At 42.2% G+C, this 20,684-nt stretch overlaps 1 protein-coding gene across 22 annotated transcripts in view; it reads left to right on the top strand.

The window, feature by feature from the left end:
- The window catches only part of LOC309349470 (uncharacterized protein), a 113,085-nt gene that overhangs the window by 43,901 nt on the left and 48,500 nt on the right, over nucleotides 1–20,684 (top strand). For 8 of the 22 annotated variants that reach the window (XR_014159918.1, XR_014159919.1, XR_014159920.1 and 5 more), the window contains 2 exons: nucleotides 15,313–17,413; nucleotides 17,533–20,674. The exons of 12 other annotated variants lie outside the window; for them this stretch is intronic. The gene's annotated coding sequence lies outside the window, so the exon portion shown is untranslated. Of the gene's footprint in view, nucleotides 1–14,931; nucleotides 15,144–15,312; nucleotides 17,414–17,532; nucleotides 20,675–20,684 lie in introns of those variants that run through there. 2 more of the 22 variants (XR_014159899.1, XR_014159898.1) reach the window with 2 other exon arrangements.

The following is a 20,684-nucleotide window of genomic DNA, read 5'->3' as shown; positions in this document are numbered from 1 at the left end:
TAAATTATCCTGAAGAAAATTGTAGAACCTTTTCCAGTAATGCTATTAATGCAAGGCATGCCATCAGCAATATATCTCGGTACTTAATAATACATTATAGGATTTGTTTAAAAAGGGGGGATAATGGAGGAGCAATCATTTTAACTACTGAAAAAAGTATTCCTGATATTTGTTTTGTACTTTCTTCAATTTTTCCTCTCAAAGAAAAGTTAAATTGGGTTTTTTTTTGGGGGGGGGGGAGAGAAAGACTGTCTTTTCTGTGTAGCATTTTAAGAAAAGAGAGATGCAGAATATCATTTTACTCTTTTTGGAATGTTAAATAACAGCTGATCCTTCTGAAATAGTTATGCTACAATAGCCTAAGAAACAGTGCTTTGGATGAGATGGGATGGGAGACATGAAGTATAATAGAAATAATACATTCTGGCTGCAGTCCTATACAGCAACTGTACCTGGTAGTAATTCTATTGAACTTAGTGGGGCTTGTCATTAACTTAAGCAAAAAAGGCAGATTTCCAATTATATGTAGGCATCTCATCAGCCTTTCTTTGTGTGTGTCTTGTGTGTCTTGTTTGACCATTGTCAATAAACACTGAATAAGATACAGTGGTCTGGTCTAGCAGAAATTTTAGGTTCTCTGAAGCAAGTGACTTCTGTTATGCTGATAACTTTTGTTGGCAATGTACACTTTTTCTTGGGTTGCTGTATAATTTCTCTATCATTTTTACTAAAAGCTAACCATCAGACTTTATAGGATAATTATTAGTTGGCAGTTTGCTAAAGTACATATGAGATGCTAGCACACTGACTCCAGCAACAAATAATAAAACTAATGTTATTTTAACAACGGCAGTAAGTGCAACGCTATGCCGTTTTGACACCATATCCTCAGGGCATCAGCTTATCTAGCAAAACCATCAGATAACACTTTGTTTTATCAAGGAAGGTGCAGGCTTAAAGCGAGGTGTAGGCAAATGAATGGTCTGTCTGTTACAACAACACTTAGAGGAAAGCAGTCATTATTATTATTTTATCAACCAGTTTGAATTAATATATTAAACTACTTTTCTTCTTGGTCTTGAGGTGGTGAAAACACTGTTTAGAAAGTATACCATTTCAACCATTTCTATGAGTCATTCACTTCAGGGCTTATTCACACAAAAGGCGAACCCAAGAGCTGGTAAACACAAGAAACTCAATGTGGAAATGCCCCTATGAAATAACTTCCTGGTGGTGGGTGAGCCCATTGGGCCATCTTTTTAAAAATATATATCACACTTACTAAGTAGTTGCTATAATCAACAGCAACAGCCAGTACTGATCATACTCACTAGATTGATTTCAATTCCAAATATGGGATAAATAAGTGAATGTAATGAACGTCTGTTTTCATCCTTGGTGTTATTCTCCAATATCTCTAGTGGGAAAGGGCAGGTTATCCAGGACCAAGGGCAACAACTACCTAACAATACTCCTGTTGGTGGCAACTGGTGAGGGACTATGAATAAGAGTATAAGAAGCTCTGTTGGATCAGGCCATCTCATCCAGCATCCTGTTCTCACAGTGGCAAACCAGCTACCTATGGGATAGAATACTTTCTGTGTGAAGTATTATGCTAAGCCAAGGACAGGGAACCTGTGGCCCTCCGGATATCCGTGGAGACAATGTTTCTACATAGAATTCTACAATTCTATGATTCTATGCGACATTTTCAAGGCACAAGCAACGCATACATTGGCCTTGAAGTGATCCCTGGGTTTCATAGCTTCAGATCATTCATACATTGCAGTTTTAGTGGATACATATTACAAATTTTGCATCTACCCACAATGTAATATTGCATTTAATACAGTATATACCACAAAACATGCTGTAGGGAAAGGGACACATTCAGTTGCCAAGAATTGTCTGTAATCTGAAGGAATCTTAGTGCCAATATTACATTTCAGCAGTTTCTCTCCTCTCCCCCTCCACATCTTCCTTCCCCCTCCTGTAAATTCATTTTAATATTTTCTAGACTATTATAGCTACATCATGGCATTGTTCTTTGAATAGCACTTGCACTTAACTATGTGTGTATATTGTGAATTTGTAATGTCTCCCTAATTTGACAGTCATTAATACAGTGGTGCCTCGCAAGACGAAATTAATTCGTTCCGCAAGTCTCTTCGTCTTGCGAGTTTTTCGTCTTGCAATGCACGGTTTTCCATAGGAATGCATTGAAAATCAATTAATGCGTTCCTATGGAAACCGCCTTCCCCCGACCTCTTCTGGCGGGCGGCATTTTAAAATCGCCCAGGACAGCGGAGGACTTCTCCGCTGTCCGGGCGATTTAAAAGCCCCTGGGAAGGCAAGCAGGGGGGACAAAGACTTTTGCCCCCCGCCTGCCTTCAGAAGAGGTCCAGGACAGGCTTCGCGGACCTCTCCGCAAGCAGCGGGAGCGCTCCTTGCGGAGAGTTGCCAGCGCGCCCAGGCTTCGCGGCCCCGCCGCCCGGCTTCGGGACATCGTTCCGATGCCAGGCGGCGGGGGGAGGCTTTCTCGCCCCGCCGCCCGGCATCGGGACGATGCCCCGAAGCCGGGCGGCGGGGGGAGGCTTTCCCGCCCCGAAGCCGGGCGGCGGGGGGAGGCTTTCCTGCCCTGAAGCCGGGCGGTGGGGGGAGGCGTTCCCGCCCCGCCGCTCGGCTTCGGGACATCGTTCCGATGCCGGGCGGCGGGGGGAGACTTTCCCGCCCCGCCGCTCGGCTTCGGGACATCGTTCCGATGCCAGGCGGCGGGGGGAGGTGTTCCCGCCTCGCCGCCCGGCATCGGGGCATCCTTCCAAAGCCCGGCGGCGGGAGGAGGTGTCCCCGCCCCGCCGCCAGGCTTCGGAGGAGGTCCGAGGACAGCGGGGAAGACGAGCTGCGCTTCCCCACTGTCCCGGAGATTTCCCTATGGGCTGTCGTCTTGCGAAGCAAGCCCATAGGGAAATTCGTCTTGCGAAGCGCCTCCAAAACGGAAAACCCTTTCGTCTAGCGGGTTTTCCGTCTTGCGAGGTGTTCGTCTTGCGGGGCACCACTGTATCCTTTTATTTGAACAGTCATTACTTTACCTCTGCTTTTGTGAGCTGAGCACACAATAAGCTAGCGTTTGGATTTATATGCTCTTTTACTTCTCCCCATCTCTGAACAGCTTGCTCATACACACACACACACAAAAACACTGACAAATCACAGCAGGGCAGGGTTGTGAGTCAGTAGGAAGGGTGAAAATATTGGACAATGCAGTGGTCCACGCCTATGGGAGCTGTTGCAGTGAGGAGATAATAAGGGCGGAAATGGGTCAAGGAGCATGGGATGGTCATGACTTCTGTCCTGGAAGAGGAAGGAAGAAACAAGGGAGAATGCGTTTGACAGAGGAGGGGGAATGAGAACTGGGCAAGCCACATGTGACCAGTCCCCAGTCCTCCTAACCTGAGAAAGACAATGAAATTGCTTCAAAAGTGCCTGGGGCCTGGGAAAATGTAGAAAAGAAAAGAGAAACAAATAAGAGGGGACTCAGTACAGAAAAAGGGAAGAAAATGAGACTACAGTACAGTGAAGGAATAATGAATAATTTACTCATTATTTGTTCAAAAAGAAAATTATCCAGTTCTTCAGTTAAAAAAAAAAGGCGCCCAGCCCACAAATCATTTAAAAAAGGAAGAGGCACTCCCTGCTCTCAGGCTTACAATATTAAAATACATGACACCAAAGGAGAATGGATTGGGAGGGAGGAGGAAATAAGCAAGGTACAAGTTCTTAAGTGCAAATCATTCTAATGACCAACTAAGTTGAACAATAAAAAGTCACCCACATTGCTGATCTCACAGGTGTGCTGAGAGAGTGGCCCTGCATCCCTTTTATCCTGTGCTACAGCCTGATACAGTGACTGATCCCACGTGAAAGTTGATGGAGGAAGGAGTGTGGTTTCGATCAAAGCTACTGGAACCGCCACATCCCTCTCTCCCTCCCTCCCTTCTTCTGATATAGCCTGCTGTAATTGCAGGACTTTTTTGAGCCAGAACTCACCAGAACTCAGTTCCTGCACCTCTCAGGTGGGCTCCATTGCCATTATAAGAGAACAAGGGAGGTGTTCATGGTGAGTTCCGGCACCTCTTTTTCTAGAAAGAACAGCACTGTGTAATTGGATAAATAAGATTGCTTTGGATCCATTAAAAATAATCCAGGTGGTATGTCTCCCTCAGAGGCCACTTGCAAAATATAGCCCTCTGCCTCTCACCCACCTCCCCCTGCCGCCTCCTTTGCCCAATAAAGAGCAGCGATTGGAAACTACTACAATACTAGCATTTCAAGCTAGTAACACTCATGGATAGCTAAGTCAGCACGGACAAAGGTCTATGAATATGTTAGAGTTGCAGTGTTGCAAAACTAGTGTTATTCATCTTGGGTTGTTTTCTTCTGCAACATACTCCCTAATTTGTAGTACAGAAGGAAACAGAAAGCTAAGGAGTCTGTATTCAGAGTTTGTCTCAGACACTGGAAGAGTGAGTCATATGCAACTAAGTCTTGCAGGAAAGTCTTGACACATCAGACTGGGATTGGAAAATAAATATTTGATTACAAACCCCTGCATTTTTTTTTTTTTTTAAGAAAAACCTGAGTAATGTTAAAGGTCAGAAGTTAATGTTTGTTTTTTCCGGGTAAAAACGTTGAGACATGTTCTGTGAATAATAGAGCTTTAGATTGCATCAAATTATAGTTTCAATGCACTACAGAGATTTATGAAAAGTTTTGCAAAGTGTCACTAGCCTGAAAGTGTTTGAAGAGAAAGGCAGACAGAATGAAGGCCGCACTCAATAACATACAATTATATTAGATAGGTAACTCGCCCTTGAGTGCTGCCTCTTGTCTTCTGCTGTCTTGCCTACATCAAACAGCTAGTTACCTCTAGAAACTCATAAACAAGGTATAATGAACACAATTCCTTTTTGTGACTGCATGCCCAGGCACATGAGGCCCTCAGCACAGTGAGGGGCCAACCATAGAAATAAAACGTGGGACATTTTGAATTGGGTTGAAAATCAGCCACAGCTTTATTGATTGCAGGTGTAAGTAAGACGCTTTTGGCAAAGGCATTGGGTATGTATCCATCATAAAACAGCCCGATTGCTGGTTGATAAGCAAGTGGGGGTTGACCCAGGTCCCTGACATTCCCCAGGTGATGCAATCCCACCAGAGCCACCATTGTGAAGGGTTCTATGGCCCATCAGCTCCCACAAGGACTACCAGACAGAGACATCCCTGTCTGGAATCCTTTAACAGAATGTCAGCTAAGGCTCCAACCTAATGCCTTATCTGCCAAAGTTGTGACTTTTTTTCCATGAAAGCAGTCTTATGTATAAAGATGTATTTGTCTCTGCCTTTTACGCTTAAATTCAAGTCATTCCGGTTACTAAACATGTTTGTGAAGTATGCTAACTTTGCTAGCCAATCTGTGTGGGTTAAATAATTTGCAACTCAAGCTTTTAGTTCAAAAGTAATGCATGTAATCCTTCTCTTAACTCAAACAGTCTCTGCAGCACATGGCCCCAGAGGCAACGATTATCTGTGTGAGGTGGAGGTTGTCACAGTCAATTTCTGAACTAAGATATCAAACAATAATTGGAATATATAAAATTTTTTTAAAAAATTGTCCAGCAGCACCTTAGAGACCAACTAAGTTTGTTATTGGTATAAGCTTTTGTGTGCATGCACACTTCTTCAGGTATTTGAAGAAGTGTGCATACACACAAAAGCTTATACCATTAAGTTTTTTAATTTTTTTAATATATTTTGACTGTGTCCGACCAACACGGCTACCTGCCCGAATCTAAAACACTAATTGGCTTTGAGAATCAAAAGAGAGCTATCATTTTGTCCATCCCTTTTGCTGTATTAGATAAGCACTTCATGGAATACTTCAGCTAGCTCTAGCCAAAGGCAGCACCTGTGCATCAGGTGAGCTGTAATAGTCACTCAAAACAAATCCCTGTATGAGCACCTTGTGGTGAACTGTTGCCGTATCTTCCGCTAGCCACCAGAGAGTAGTGTGGTTACAAATGTCAACACTGCATTATACTTGTTGTTGACACCCATCTATCTCATAAGACAATGGAGCGCGCTTCTGGGGGTTGAAGTTGAACTGCAGCATTAGGAGCACTGAAGTGACCTCCCTGGGGCTGCCAAGACAAGACCCTTCTCTTGGCCTCACTGATGTGGTCCAAAGAAAAGCGAGAGCAATACGTGTGGCACCAGCTTGGCTGCAGGAGTTGCCGGAAGGAGGCATACAAGGCTGGCAAAAGAAAAAAGTTGTCAGAGGTATTCATCATGCCAGTTAAGGATTACATTCAATAATTTTTTTTAAATATAATTTTTATTAACAGGCCAATCAAATCACATTAGTTCCAAATTATACAGTCAGATTTTTTAATTTTTGTTGGGGGTACCCATACTTCAAGCTCCGAACAGGGGTCCAAGCATCACTTATATTGCTGCTTTAATTAGACAGTTCTATCCAGTTCTGTCCAGATAGTCTCTTTGTTACTTTCCTCATCTTCTTGTTGTTATCATATATTCCTTTCTTTGCAATCTCTGATAATCTTCACAAGCGGGTTGAAAACAAACACCCTCTGTGTGGGTTTTACACTCTCCAAAAATCATATCACATAAGGACAGACGCCATTTCCACACCTCCGTAAAGAACTTTCCCTCAGTCTGTCCGTTGATTTTCCCAGGCTTTGCTAAGCATATCTCAGAGGGCTCTGCCAGGTCTAGATCACATTCTGATCACCATTCACATTCCGATGACCCTGGTCCTCCTCCCCCCGTCCTTCTTAGGCAAGCTTGTCTTGGCGAGACTCTATTTAAAACTGCGTCACAAAACTTTCCTCCGTTCTCCGATGTTTACCAATCCTCTCTTTGATCAATAATTCACTCCACACAGTTCTTGAATTCCTGCTTGTGATTAATAAATTGCAACGATTCTTCTCTCTGGGGTGGAGGGTTATTAATACTCACATAAGGCAAAAAAAGAAAAGTTTTTTCCTCCAGCCCCTTTCCATTTCACTCCAAACATACCAGTCTCTTAATGGTGATTCATCACTTGATTTATTTGTCCCGCCCATCGCTCCGCTCACAGAGATCCATTAATCAGCAGTCTTTACTCCCGATCTTTGCTTGATGTATGTGCTTTAGCTTCTTTCCAATTATATATTTCCAATTATATATTTCGAGCTAAAGTGAACCAGTGCGCTGATTGGAGACAGCTTCAGGAAGAGCCGACTTCACCCGAGGGCTTGTGCCAAGTGTCCGCACCCCCTTCTTTCGAATCCGGGGGTTATTATGGACACCACTGGCAAGGCAGTCCCCCCCCATCTCCTTGGGGGGGGGGCGGGAAGGCTGCATACTTCCCATAGCAGCCTCTTAATTACCTCGTGTGGGTCGGAGAGATGTTATTGTCGGCCATCTTCCAATGTGCCACCTGGTGGCCCCCCTGGATTACATTCAATAATTATTTTGGGTTTACTGATAAACCTAGCAACCCACTTGCACAGTCTTCATAACCTGCTTCTGGATCACGAGCCACTGGCTGGGAAATGCTGATTCAGTGGACAAACCTTTGGAGCCTCCTGTATTGTGGAGGCTACCTGTCTAATTCAGACCCCTGGAAGTACACCTTTGAGAATTTTGTTGATGGAGATGAGTGCAGTGGAAGACACTTGTCCCCATTCTAACTGCTCACATATTTGTTTTAAAGACAAGTAGAATACCCAAGTAGGATACCCAAAGAGGGCCCCTTTCTCTCTACTTCAGAGGTGGCGGACTTTTGTGGCTCCACTGGCCAGATCCTTATCTGGATCAGCCTCAAGGACCAAATTTCAAAGGTGGATGGGACCACCCTCCTGTCAATCATCTAACAACACAATGAAATCAGGTGAGTGGTGCTTGGAATCCACAAAGTCATGGTTTGGGGGAAATGGCCACCACTCCTCCATACTCATTTCTATATTCAAAGACTCCTAAAAGTTTGCTGACTTAAGACTGTCCTTTGTAAAAACTAGCGTGGCCTGCCCATCTATGTGTTTAATAATTCTATGTTGAATTATGAATGTTACAAGGCCCAGGCAAAAATTGGGACAGAAATAAGACTTATAAACACCCAGATAGAGCAAAATGTGGCTAGCAGACAGGAGTTTCATATATTAAGTGGTTTGGGTACAATATTCAATGTATTGAATGTCTGTGAAACAACCCGTCGTATCATAGCCTACAACAACTTGTCAAAGCCCAATTTGTTCTGTAGATGCCTTGTTGCTACACAGCTTGGACTCTTTTGCATGTCTAAACACTGCCGTCCTGGCAAGCTGAGATCTGAACTTGTCTCTGTTAAACATCTGTGCTTGAATTACCAGTGTTGTGTTCCTTTGACCTGGTTCATTTGAACTGCGCTGGAAGTAAGCATTGCAACCACTAAATCTAACTTCAGGGTGTGAACTGTTGCTGGGTGATGATAGCAAATTGGATAATGAGCTCTCCAAGGGGCCATGAGAGCACCGGAGATCCCATGTTCTCAAAGGAAAAAAACAAAACCCAAACTCTTCAAATCAGATTGGAAGGGAAAACAGAGAGCAGGGTGTACATTGTGTTTTTGGGCAGCTCTTTTTGTTTTTAATGACTCAGTGTGTATCAAAATGATCAGTTCAGAACTGTCAGGATAGTTCCCCAGTTCCTTGTTCAAAGGTACTACTCAGTCCACATGTAATGGGAGAAGGAGTGAGGCAGAATAGCCTGCCTTCTGGGATGGGAGCCATGCTGTTTTCATCTCTTCACCCCTTGCTTTCATCAGGTGTCCTAACCACTTGCTTTTTATCTTTAGCTGTGTACACATGTGGCTTTTGAAGCACACAGAGGTCACTTTTTCACAGTGCTCTTCTGTACATCTAACCTCATCTAAAGCAGCAGCTACTACCCATGTTGTCTGTGGGCATGCTTTCAAACCAGTGTTTTTGCCATAGACACTATCTATCTATCTATCTATCTATCTATCTATCTATCTATCTATCTATCTATCATCTACACACCCACCCACCCACCCACCCACAGGAGATGAGCTGAGAAAGCCCTCTCTGTGTACACATGTATTCAGCAAGTGCACGAGTGCATTTTGGGACCTGATCAGATTATAACCGTTTCAGCAGAATGCACTTTAGAAAGACAAATAGTGTAAGACAGAGATGACATAATGTATACAGCACCTCCAAAAGGCGCCAGCACCCAGCATTGAATGCACATTATCATGCAGCATGTACACGCCCTAGGTCTTTTCCTTTGCTGATCTCACTGTCCCCCCCCCCCCATTCTCAGTCCAAGGAAGTTCTTCTCAACAGACACCCCCACCTGTTCCTCCACCCCCCATTCCGTCATGCTCCCCTGATGCTATTCATCCTCCCATTCATTATTTCTTTTACGTTGAGGTAATCATTATTTCCTGTTTGATGCCATTCCTAATGGATTGCTCTATGGGGAGAAGGATAGAGGAGGAGGAGGAGGAGGTGGATCTTATTTTCATAATGAACGCATGCTAATAAGACTTAAGATGTAGGGGAGAAGGGTCACTCTGGGATTTATTCAACAGCATTTGTAACCCTGGCATTGATCCCAGAGCACCAGCAGCAAACTGAATAAAATAAACATTGGATTGCTGAATGGGGCTTTCTGAGGAAATTCACATGTGTTTCTGTGTTCCATAGTAAATATTTATGGATCTGTTCTTAGTTAATATTATTGACTCAGACTTAGGAGGAAAAAGGAGACTCAACCCGCACAAAAATTCAGAAGCTTTCCTAAACTATTAGATTATCCCATCTAATGCTCAATAATATCACTTCCCTGTGTATATATTTCTGGAGAAACACCAAGGAGTGTTTGATGTGCTTTCATTAATCCTTGTACATATAATATTACTCATATAAGAAGGGAATACAATTTAACTAACGCCATATTGTAGTCAAACGTCAGAGTAAAATAAGCAAACAAACAGACCCAACCCTGTAGGGCCTTGGCCAATCATCTTTTGCTGGAGACTTGCAACAAAAGACTGGCTGCTGAAGCCGTATATTAATTTCCCACACATGCACAGACACCCTTGATCTTTTCCCATTTTCTGTCTACTTATCAGGAGTCCATTGGACAAGCCACCCTCGCAGGATGCTAACTGTGTGAAGAGGAGAAGTGGGGTGGCAGTCACCGGCCTCGCCACCCACAGATTGGAGGTGGTGGTGGGGTCTGAAACAGGGAGCCTGCTCTATGTAGGATCCCCACATAGTTAAGAAACCTGCATGATCAGGTGTAGAACATTGCAGAACAGCTTCTCTGCATCAGGATTCTCCCCCTACTGTGTGGGGTGTGGTGATGCGGGATGGCAGACACAATCCCAGCAGAACCAGAACCCACATGTGGTTCTAGTTGCATCTGAAGGGAGCACCGTGTAGGGAAGTTTTAAATGTTTGATTGTGTTTTTAATATTTTGTTGTGAGCTGCCCACAGTGGCTGGAGCTACCCCATATTAATATATATAAATAATAAAAGTATAAATAATAAATATAAATAAAGTATGAATATTAAGTATAAATAATAAAAGTATTATTAGAATTAGCTTTATAAGCTGCCTATTTGGTTTCCAGGCTTGGTTTAAATGTGCTGGTATTGGCCTTCAAAGTTGCAAATTGGGGGTGGGAAACCTGTGTCCCTCCAGAGGTTGCTTGACTACAGCTTCCATCATACCTGACCGTTGGACATAGTGGCTGAGGCTGATGGGAGTTGTAGGCCCCAGTGTTGGAAAGGCTGCAGGTTCCCCAGTCCTGCTTTAAGTGGCTTTGGTGCTCAGAGGTCTGCACTGGTGGCCAATCTGCTACTGGTTCAACGTTTTGTTAGCTATTAGTATGTAAAGCCCTTAACAACTTGGGAGCAGTTTACCTATGAGATTGTCTTATCCAGTACTTTTCTTCTAGAAAAACAGGTGCTGGTACTACATGCCCTTGAGTACCCCCAGAAAAAAATAAGCACTGGCCTTACCCCATATGTGCCCATTCAACTGCTTTAATTGGTGGAATGGGCACATAATACCCAAACCACATCTGTAAGAGCTCAACCGTTTAGTGTGGCAGCACCAACACTCCTTGCCTATTGATATCAGGCAAGGACATTCTTAATTAGACAAGCCTACACAGATGTTTAGAAAGTTTGTATGAGTTTTAATCTGTTTTAGTCTAATCTATTGCAGTTTCAACCTTATGCATGCTTTAAATTAAGGCTGTAATTGTTTTAGTGATATTTTTATGATTTTAGCTTTTTTTGTAAACTGTTTTGAAGTCACTCTACACTTGTGCAATTTTATGAAATAAAATCAATCAATCAATCTGGAGGAGACATGTGAGGATCTTGGCTTTCACACAGAGGGGTGCATATGGATGGAAATCTTATTGTAGTTATTTGGAATATTGAAGAGAAGGAGAGACAGCTGTCTCTTCCTCCATGTCAGGGACTGGCTAGATGAGGAGGAATGGTGGGAGGCTACAGTGGGGAAACTCCCCCCCCCCAGGGAAGCATCAGAGTGGGAAGCCCCAGAGCCAGGAGAATGGTGGTGGGATACTGAAGAAAAGTCAGAGGATGAAGGGGGTGCGGACGGGTTGGAGGCTGAGCAAGCAACAGGTTTAAGTGAGACTGAGGCAGCTGAGGAGGAGTAGGAGACTGAGGCTGTGAGATTCCCAATCACCTGCCAGTTCCACTGTTTCCTTATCCCTTCTTCCTCTGTCCCCAAGAATGAGGAGTGTGTTACCTGTAGCAGAACAAAAGGCACAGAGAGCCCCTCCTCAAAGGAGTTTGAGACGTTGAGAAGGCAGCTACCTGGGGAGGAGCCTTGGGAGGAAGTGGGAGGCTCAGATCCTCAGTTCTGGCAACTGCCACACCAGGCTAGTCCTGCCCGTGGAGATCACTGTTGTGTTTTGTCTCTCTGAATAAAGAATCAACCTTCCTGCTCATCTCTGAGTTCATGGGTAAACTGCAGCTGAACTAGCCCTGCCACTCCAACATTCAGAATAGTTTGTAAGGCAGGACAGAGAATGACATCACGGTTTGCCTTGTCCTGTGGTCTTAAGAAGAAGAAGAAGCCCAAGTGATGCCCCCAACCACACACCAAGTCAACCTTCTTAACAGAAGTATCTCGAAAGCATTAGTTTTTTGTTTGATCCAGCAGCACCTTCCTTTGCTAGGGGTTAGCTAGGTAGCCAGGTGAAAAAGAGGATGTGGCTCGTGCATCTTCCTGCAGAAGAGCTACAGCTTGTCAGTCTCTCCCCTCTCCCCCCAAACCCCACCATTCTAAATTAGCTGATGAGGTTTCAGCCTGCATTGGCTCTCCTATTTCCGGGGGTAGCTGTTTGAGAATTCCCCAGTCATTTGTATTCAATGCCAAGACACCAGTGGAAAGGCAACTCTGCCTCCAGACATGGAGCTTTTATAATAGTAAATTTAGGGAAAGGTGGCAAACCTACTGCTGTCAGTACTGCTTCTCCTAGACCCGTGTGTGTGTGGTTTGTGGGGGGAGCTCAGAAAATCTAACTCATTGAGACAAATCTGACCAACTGTGCAATCTCCCAGATGTAATGAGTCATCACGCAGAAGTTAAAGCCTAAATTGTTCTAAAAATCTGCAAATCCTTATGTGACAGAAATAGCCCCTGCCTTCTGGGAGTTCCACTCTCCCTGCATGCAATGACAGGCCTCAGACATCCACTACTGGGGGGCAGGGAGAGGGGAAGGGTCAGCGATGAATGGTAACTGACGGTAGCTGAATAAGGTGAAGAGGGAAGCACACTTCCTCATTTTGACAAGCATAGAAATCATGATCTCATAAATGGCCAAGCTTTGCCTTTCCCAAGTCATTTTTTCACATTATTGCTCTCCCCTATTAAACTGTTTTCCTGATTATAATGCTAGTGCTTCTATCCCTGATTCTAATGTTCCTTTAACACTGTATATTACCTGTTGCATTATGGATCTGTGGCTTTTTAAATTGAAAAATGTCACATTAACTTTTAAATGGCGTAAAAGAACTATATGCTGGAAGACCGCCACAAATTTTGTCATGGAAATTGCATCAGAAAACTCCCATTATTTTCTGGTTTAAAAAGGTTGCAAAAGAATGGGGTTTTTTTTTTGAAAACAATTAGCCTGGAAATTAGTGCTAAACATCCACTACATTCCATTAGTTTTATGCTGGGTGAAAGATCACATGAAATGTGGAAATTATCAAGTAAGGAAATGTTGGGTAAACAGAATAAAGTATTTTCTGAATGCAGCCATATACAAAAAGGCACTGCATCTAAGAAGCTTCTTTCTAGGGCCTGTCAGCTGTACAGTGGGAACTTGATCTTTATGAAATTGCATATTTGTTAAAGTGTAAACCACTTAGAGGGATTTTACAATCCTGAGGTATATAAATGTTGACAAGTAAATTATATATTGAGAACTACATTCTCTCCAGGCAGATACATTAAAATGTGAACATTTTGGTCTTCTTACAGTCTATGTAAAGATCCAAGTTATGCATTGTGTTTTCATTTGGTATTTTAATGTTGTGAAAAGCCCAGTAATCTTCAGAAGAAGGGTGGTATACAAATAAATAATAAATAATAAATAATAAACTGTTTGCATACCAAGAAGGCATTGGCGGGTGTGGGTTTATGTACACGTGTGTGTGTGTGTGTGTGTGTGTGTGTGTGTGTGTGTATGTATAATGCATGCAAACACAATAACCTTTCCAGAAGGGATATATCTTTGTAACATCGGTGACTATTTTGCATAGGGATTCCATTCCTGACCCCTGCATACATCGGTGGAGTGTGCATAAGCCCACCCAATTCTGCTCCTGCCCCCTTTCAGACACCTTACGTGCACCAATCGGATACATGTAAAATGTTCGCTGTGGTGAGCATCTCTCATGTGATTTATGTGTGTCTAAGTAATATCACTCTTTTATGGCAAACAATTAATGAAATCAAGCAAGCAAGCAAAGAAACAAACAAACAAACAAATAAAATGAGTACTAGCACCCATGATTTTATATTTTCTCCCTTCCCCCTTTTGAAATTTAAACTTTGCTTTCCACAAATAAGAAATCCCACTGTGATTTTTACAGGAGTTAAACTGAAAAGTAGAAGAGTTTGGTCTAGGCCTCCCTTGCATTGTAGTCAGTTCACTCCTCTCAATCCCCATCTGAAAGCAATTGAATAATTGCATAATGGGTTTAGGCTTTCAGCCGCTGAAATAATGCCATTATGAGTAACAGACGGAATGTCCAGGACGAGAGGACAACTTCTAACCCTACTGAAACATCCACATTTCTTTGACTGTTATTTTCAGTTGAAAATCCAAGTATATGTACATGTTGAAAGAAGATCAAGTAAGGTAGAAAAAAATGTCATGAATGAGAGAGACTGTTGCAAAATATTAGCAATCCTTTATGTCATTTTGAAATTCTCTTTGTCTTATCTCACAATCAGTGCACTCTGAACAGTCTAAGCAAAGTTTAGGAAAGTACTGTTTTCTTGAAAACACTACATGTTAGGGCCATTGCTTCTCAGTGCTATTTTTCTCAGAAAAGAGGTGCGAGAACTCACCATTAACACCTCCCTTGTTCTTACAATGGCAATGCCACCCACCTGAGAGGTGCCAGAACTGAGTTCTGGTGAATTCCAGCTGAAGAAAAGCCCTGCTACTTCTATTTTTTTCTACCAATCCCCTTCAGTCACTATATATGGTCATATTTATGTCATATTTCAGTGAACAAAGGGCTGCTGTAACAACCGTGTGTGACATAGCTACAGATTTTATAAAAGCGGTAGATCAGGTACAGTGCTTCAGAAACTCGCATAACATCTGAGTAGACAGTTGGGGCACAGAGGAGCAAAGGATAATGTCTCTGATCCTGGATCCTTGAAACATCAAGTACAATGTCAAGCCGAAGAGGTAGTACATATGCCAGCAGGAGGATCACTCGTAGAGGTTCTACCGGAGGGAGGAGCAGAAGATGCAAGTCAGGTGCAGAAATGCCAATTAAAAAAAGGAAAGGTAAATTTAAACTTTGACACGCAATTACAATCCATTAGGTGGGGATCTTAAACTTGCCAATCTTTTGAATAGTATCCAACACCAATTTAATTTGACTGAGTGTTGTGCAGTATATTTCAAAGAACCATACTTTAATGTTTAATCATTGAATTTTGTTTTTATGTTGCAGGGTATGTCCGCGTCTGTGCAGTATACTATTACTGGAAAGGAAGGAAATGATTTCCAGTGATTCCCTTTCCATTGCTTAGGAATTCCATTTTCTGCATTGGTGAATCACAGTGACATCTCCCATAACATGGAAACCCATCAGATAAGTCATCAATGAGCCAAGGAACAACCGCAGGATTCAGGAGTGCTCCTATTACAGTAGCAGTGCTAGGCCTGTCAGTAAACTCATTAACAAAAACCGTTGTCTTTGGTGTCATCCTAAATATTCCATCACTTTGATCTCTGATGTTTCATTCCACTTTTTTGTTTTTGTTTTAATGGATCTATTAAAAATGATGGTGAGATTTGCTGAAAAGGAAAAGCAGAGTAATCAAATTATGCAAGCCGTCTAAGCAAGCAAGATTAGACGACCACAAATTTACATTCCCCATATGCATCACTTTGGAGGCAAAACGGGAGATGAAACACATTCAATTATTTCTTGACCTCATAAGAAAGAGTACAGTCTAAAGACCTGCACACGTTTTGCTTGATGCTCATATAAATCACATTGGATGTGATTCAAGGGATAAAACACCGGTGTGATGGACAGAAAGGGGGTGGAATGGAAGCCCTTCCATGTAGGACAGCTATGTCAAACAAAAGAAAGTTGGAGGTCCAACAGCTCACCCATCTGGATGCTCAGATTTTTTTTTATATCAAAACATCACCAAGTTTGAGAAGTGACCAGAACTAGGATCAGTGCTTATCTTTTAAAAATATTGCCTGCAGTCCAAGTCAAATGTGCCCCCCTACTATGTGTTGCCTCTCAAAATCTATTCCCCAGAGCCACTGCTGTTCCCCTGTCTCAACCCTGCCCTACACAAGCCTCTAAAATCCAAAAGTGTAGTTTGCATACTGACTTGTGATGTGGACCCTGCAGATCCTATTTCCATGCCTTGTCCTGATATTTATTAAGTTATTCAAGTTACTGGTTTCTTTGAGGACACATTTATTGATGCGCACATTTCTGCAAGTGTTTCACCCTAATACGATGCATTTTATATGTTACTTTCCCTAATACGTGCCTTGTAATGCACACACTACTCCTGCATGCAAATTTAGGCAGACATTTTTTGGTTGAGAAATTGCATCTAGAGAAGCACAAATGCTTAAGAAGAGCTGCTTTTTGGTTAATGTATCATTTTGGGAAGTGCAAAGTAATGAGGCTTGCATTAAATTTTCTCTCCCATCCATATTACCAAATAAAGTACAGTATTTGAAGGATGGGAAATAAACATCACCCCTTAAAACTGGTGTCCATAAACATGTTTTTTTAAAATAAAATAAAATGGGTGAGGGTACAATATTTTAGATTTGTCATTAAAGATTGTTTTCATTTCTCTGTTTTCAAACCTTTCACCCAAACATGCATCTGGGGACACATTTATTAACCTTTTACCATATATTTGCATGGTGGTAGTGCTCCTGTTGTGACCACCACCCCCAACCGCCCTGAGGTTCATCTGTTACTCCGTTTTATGCAACAAGTTATAAGACCTTTTGATTTGCCCGGGCCTATTTAAAGTTTTTAGCCAACTCCCCCCCCCCCCGCCCCTCGTTCCTCAGGTTTTTTTTTTACTGTCAGTGCCATTATTATTTCTGTCTGGTTTTATTTCATTTCTTACATTATTTGGGAAATGTCTTTAAATTGGGGTGCATATTTGAAACCCATGTGTATGTAAATGTTTGAGGTGCAACCCTGCTTGCCTGCCTGCCCTTTCTTTTGCCCTGCCTTGAGATGAGCATACTGTTACACGGCAGTAAGGGTCACACACTGCGTTTCATCACAAAGGAGGGCATGACATCACAAGCCTTTGTGAGGTGCTGCGCTTGGCTTAATAAATGGACAGACACGCCCCCAGCAAATCACCAGCTCTGAAAGGCCCATCAAGGACAGGTGGTGCTCCAGCTGCCAAGAGCTCGGAAGGACAAGATCACCATCAGAATGGCCAGATTCAGACGCAGCCGGAGCCGGAGCCTAACTCGCCGAAGGAGGCGAAAGGCCAGCCAAGCGAGTGGATCTGGAAGGAGGCGGGGAAGGCGACGTGGGAGGAGGAGAGGTAAGAAAAAATCCCCAAACCCTACACCATACCCATTTAGGACATTTAACATTAACACTATATACCACAGGTCTAATGGGTTACATTAAATAACTGGTGCTTGTTATGTTTATTTCCAGGAAGGGGGAAAGGTCGTCGCAGAAGAGGGAGAGGAAGAAGACACTAAATGACTCCCTTTGCTGTGTCCTCTGCCCTTGATTCCGGGTCATTCACCTCAGCAAAGCCTCCAGTGAAAAACAAAGTCAAACGAAACCACCCCTTGAAACAAAAACCAAAAAAACGGAAGAATGTCCAAGAACCAGGGAGCCTGAAACAATTTGAAACTTGCCACCTGTCAATAAATGCTGACATTTCATTTTTTGAGTCCGTGCTTTTTGTGGGGAAAGTTGTATGCAGCAAAGCAAAATGATAGATGTTGACATTACAGTAATGTTCTTAGATAACAGCAGTGGGCAACTCAGGTTTTTCCATCCTGGGTGATCTGAAAGCTGTCAGCTTGGCTCCCAGTACACATTTAAAATTCCAATGGTATAAATGAGAAAGAGGGTGGGAGGTTTATCTTGTCATTTTCTTATTTACAAATATAATAGCACTTGGAAATAACTCAAAAGCATTATCACATCAGTTAACCTCTCGGGGCACACATTCAAGGTATAAGGTGTACAGAAAACTGAAGCAACAAGCCAAGCCCAAAGGTGATGGACAATGTGAATAATTTTGGCAAACAAAGTGATCGGTGCCAGATTCTGCACAACAAAAGGGAGTTGCGAAGTCATTTATTTTGATTTCAATAAATTCTCAAATTTATTAATAGACAGGACCCTTACAAACCTTTCAAAGTTTGCATGAGTTTTAGTGGTATGAATTAATGTTCTTAGCTCTATTCATGTAGAGAACATGTGCTACTCAGATGACAAAGGCTCATAATTGAACCAATTTTACAAAAGACAATTAGCTAAGGATCCTTGGTAGTGCCTAACCGAAAAGACGCTGGAAACAAATGGAACAAGCTGAGGTTTTGGATGGGTTAGCGTGGTATGATGGGGCAAATTGACCCAAGATAATACCACAACATCTTGTGATTATTACCTTTAAAATATTAGATAAATAGAGGCATAGTCTCATTCCTGGTTTTTCATTATTAAGCTTAACCAAATATTACATAGCATTCAGAACCAACCCATGGGTTTAAAAATGGAGAAGGTGTGTTAATTAGTGTAGCTTCACTAATTCATGTATAGTTAAGACAATTTTTAAAAAACCAACAACATCCCAAATGTAAATAATCTTGGAAGCAATCATTTCCCAAACAGTCAAACAATTCCACACATTCATCTACTTTGAGAAATCAGCTTTGACTAATAAAAATGGCCAAACATGGTTTGACACCCGACATCCTTTTCATATGTGGCTGTTATGTAAGTGATAACACATTTCAAGTTATCTCCAATACATACTCATGGTGCCAGTAGGATTTCCTTTGCTGATTGAAAATCTACCTCAAGTGAAGCTTGAAAATGTTTGAACCTTCAGGCTAGAACATAAGTCTTGTGAATATTCTGGGACTCAAATCTCAAGCTTCAGTATTACAATGCAATGGATTATTCCTTATGTTTGCTGAAAAGGAAAGAATAGAGTTTGAGACTACCTATTTCAGTTAAAGTGAAAATTGATGCTCTTAATCACTATCCTACAGCAGACTGCATGATACAGATATCTTAGCAAGTAAAGCCTTAAGGCAAGGATGAGGAACATGTGGCCCTCCATACATATATTTTTGGATTACAACTCCCATCTCTGACCACTCGTCATGTTAGCTGGAGCTGTTGGGAGTTAGAGCCGAATAGCATCTCTGCATTAAATAAACACCTCTCCAAGGCTCCAGACAGGGTTGTTTCCAGTCCTACCTTGAGATTCTAGGGATTAGATAATCTACAACTGAGCTGAGGTCCTTCCCTCAAGAGATTGCCTTGGCTCATTTTTTAATCCTCCAAAGCATGGATTGGAGGGTTGACTTAACTAGCCATAAGAAGACAACCTAGAATATATATGAATAAAAACATTTCTGAGCTACAAGTCTGTTCCATGTTAGCCCTAAGGTACTTGCATGTAAAACTGTATTATATTAGAGCAATGTAGATGGAATTTGTAAGATTACAAAATGTAACAGGTACTGTATTGTAACGTTTAAACTGAGTTCCACAAGTAAAGTTTATGAACATTTATTTTTTGTGTTGGCAAAGTTTTCTTTCTACACAAATGGTCGGATCAGAGAGAGGTCTTCCGCTCGCAACATATATTCATCAATCACTGCATGCTTTTTGATGATTGGTCAAGACATCTCATACTTTTAAATTAAAACATTTTGTTCCCAAATCAGTGAACATAATTTGGGTGTATGCAGAGGTTTTAGTGGGCAACTGTAGAAAATAAGGATGAATTAATCTGTCAATGTTGGTTCCTCTCCATTTCTTATTTTTCCAGTTCTAAGTTCAATTCTCCACATGTCCGCATCAGTTTGTGATTTTTTTTTCTTAAACCGCTCTCATAAAAATTCATCAGCATTTTAGAGAAAATGTCTCCTAATATACACACATGTATATGCACTTTTCTTTAATGGACACTTTTTTGCAACGTCCCTTAGTATAATTCAGTTTTACATGTTATTTTCAATTAGTATATGGATTTCTGGATGGAGTTTTTTGGCTGAAGAATTTGGAGAAGTGATCATTTCAAAATATGCTTGTGCTTTGGTTCATACATTGTGAAGTGTGTGTTTGATAAGTCCACTTTCAAATGAGAACAGCATTGAATTTATCTTTCATCCCTAGAAAGCAGCATGTAATAAGGCATGCAGATCCTTTTGGGGATCAAGGAATGGGATCAAGGACAGGTGAGTGGATGCTGAAACTGCCTTGCTGGATAAATTGGCCATATATACAAACCTGGTTATTGGCTGGCTGCATGCAAAGGTCACCCATTGTATTACATCACAGTTGGGTAACGTGTCATTGGCCATTGTCTTCTGGCTATAAAAAAGCCAGCGATGGCCAGCTCAAGCCTTAAGCTCTCAAAGGCCCATCAAGAGCAGGTGGTGCTCCAGCTGCAAAGAGCTTGAAAGACAAAAGACACCATCTGAAATGGCAAGATTCAGACGCAGCCGGAGCAGAAGCCTCAGTCGCCGTCGCCATCGCCATCGGCGGCGACATGGTGGTAAAGGTGGAAAGAAACGCGGACGGCGACGTGGCAGGAGAGGGAAAGGTAGGGAGTT

This window comes from Podarcis erhardii (assembly GCF_964252035.2).
Source record: "Podarcis erhardii genome assembly, chromosome: 9".
Taxonomy (NCBI): Eukaryota; Metazoa; Chordata; class Lepidosauria; order Squamata; family Lacertidae; genus Podarcis; species Podarcis erhardii.
The sequence above is the reverse complement of the archived record's forward strand: the minus strand, read 5'-3'. Positions and strand labels throughout refer to the sequence as shown.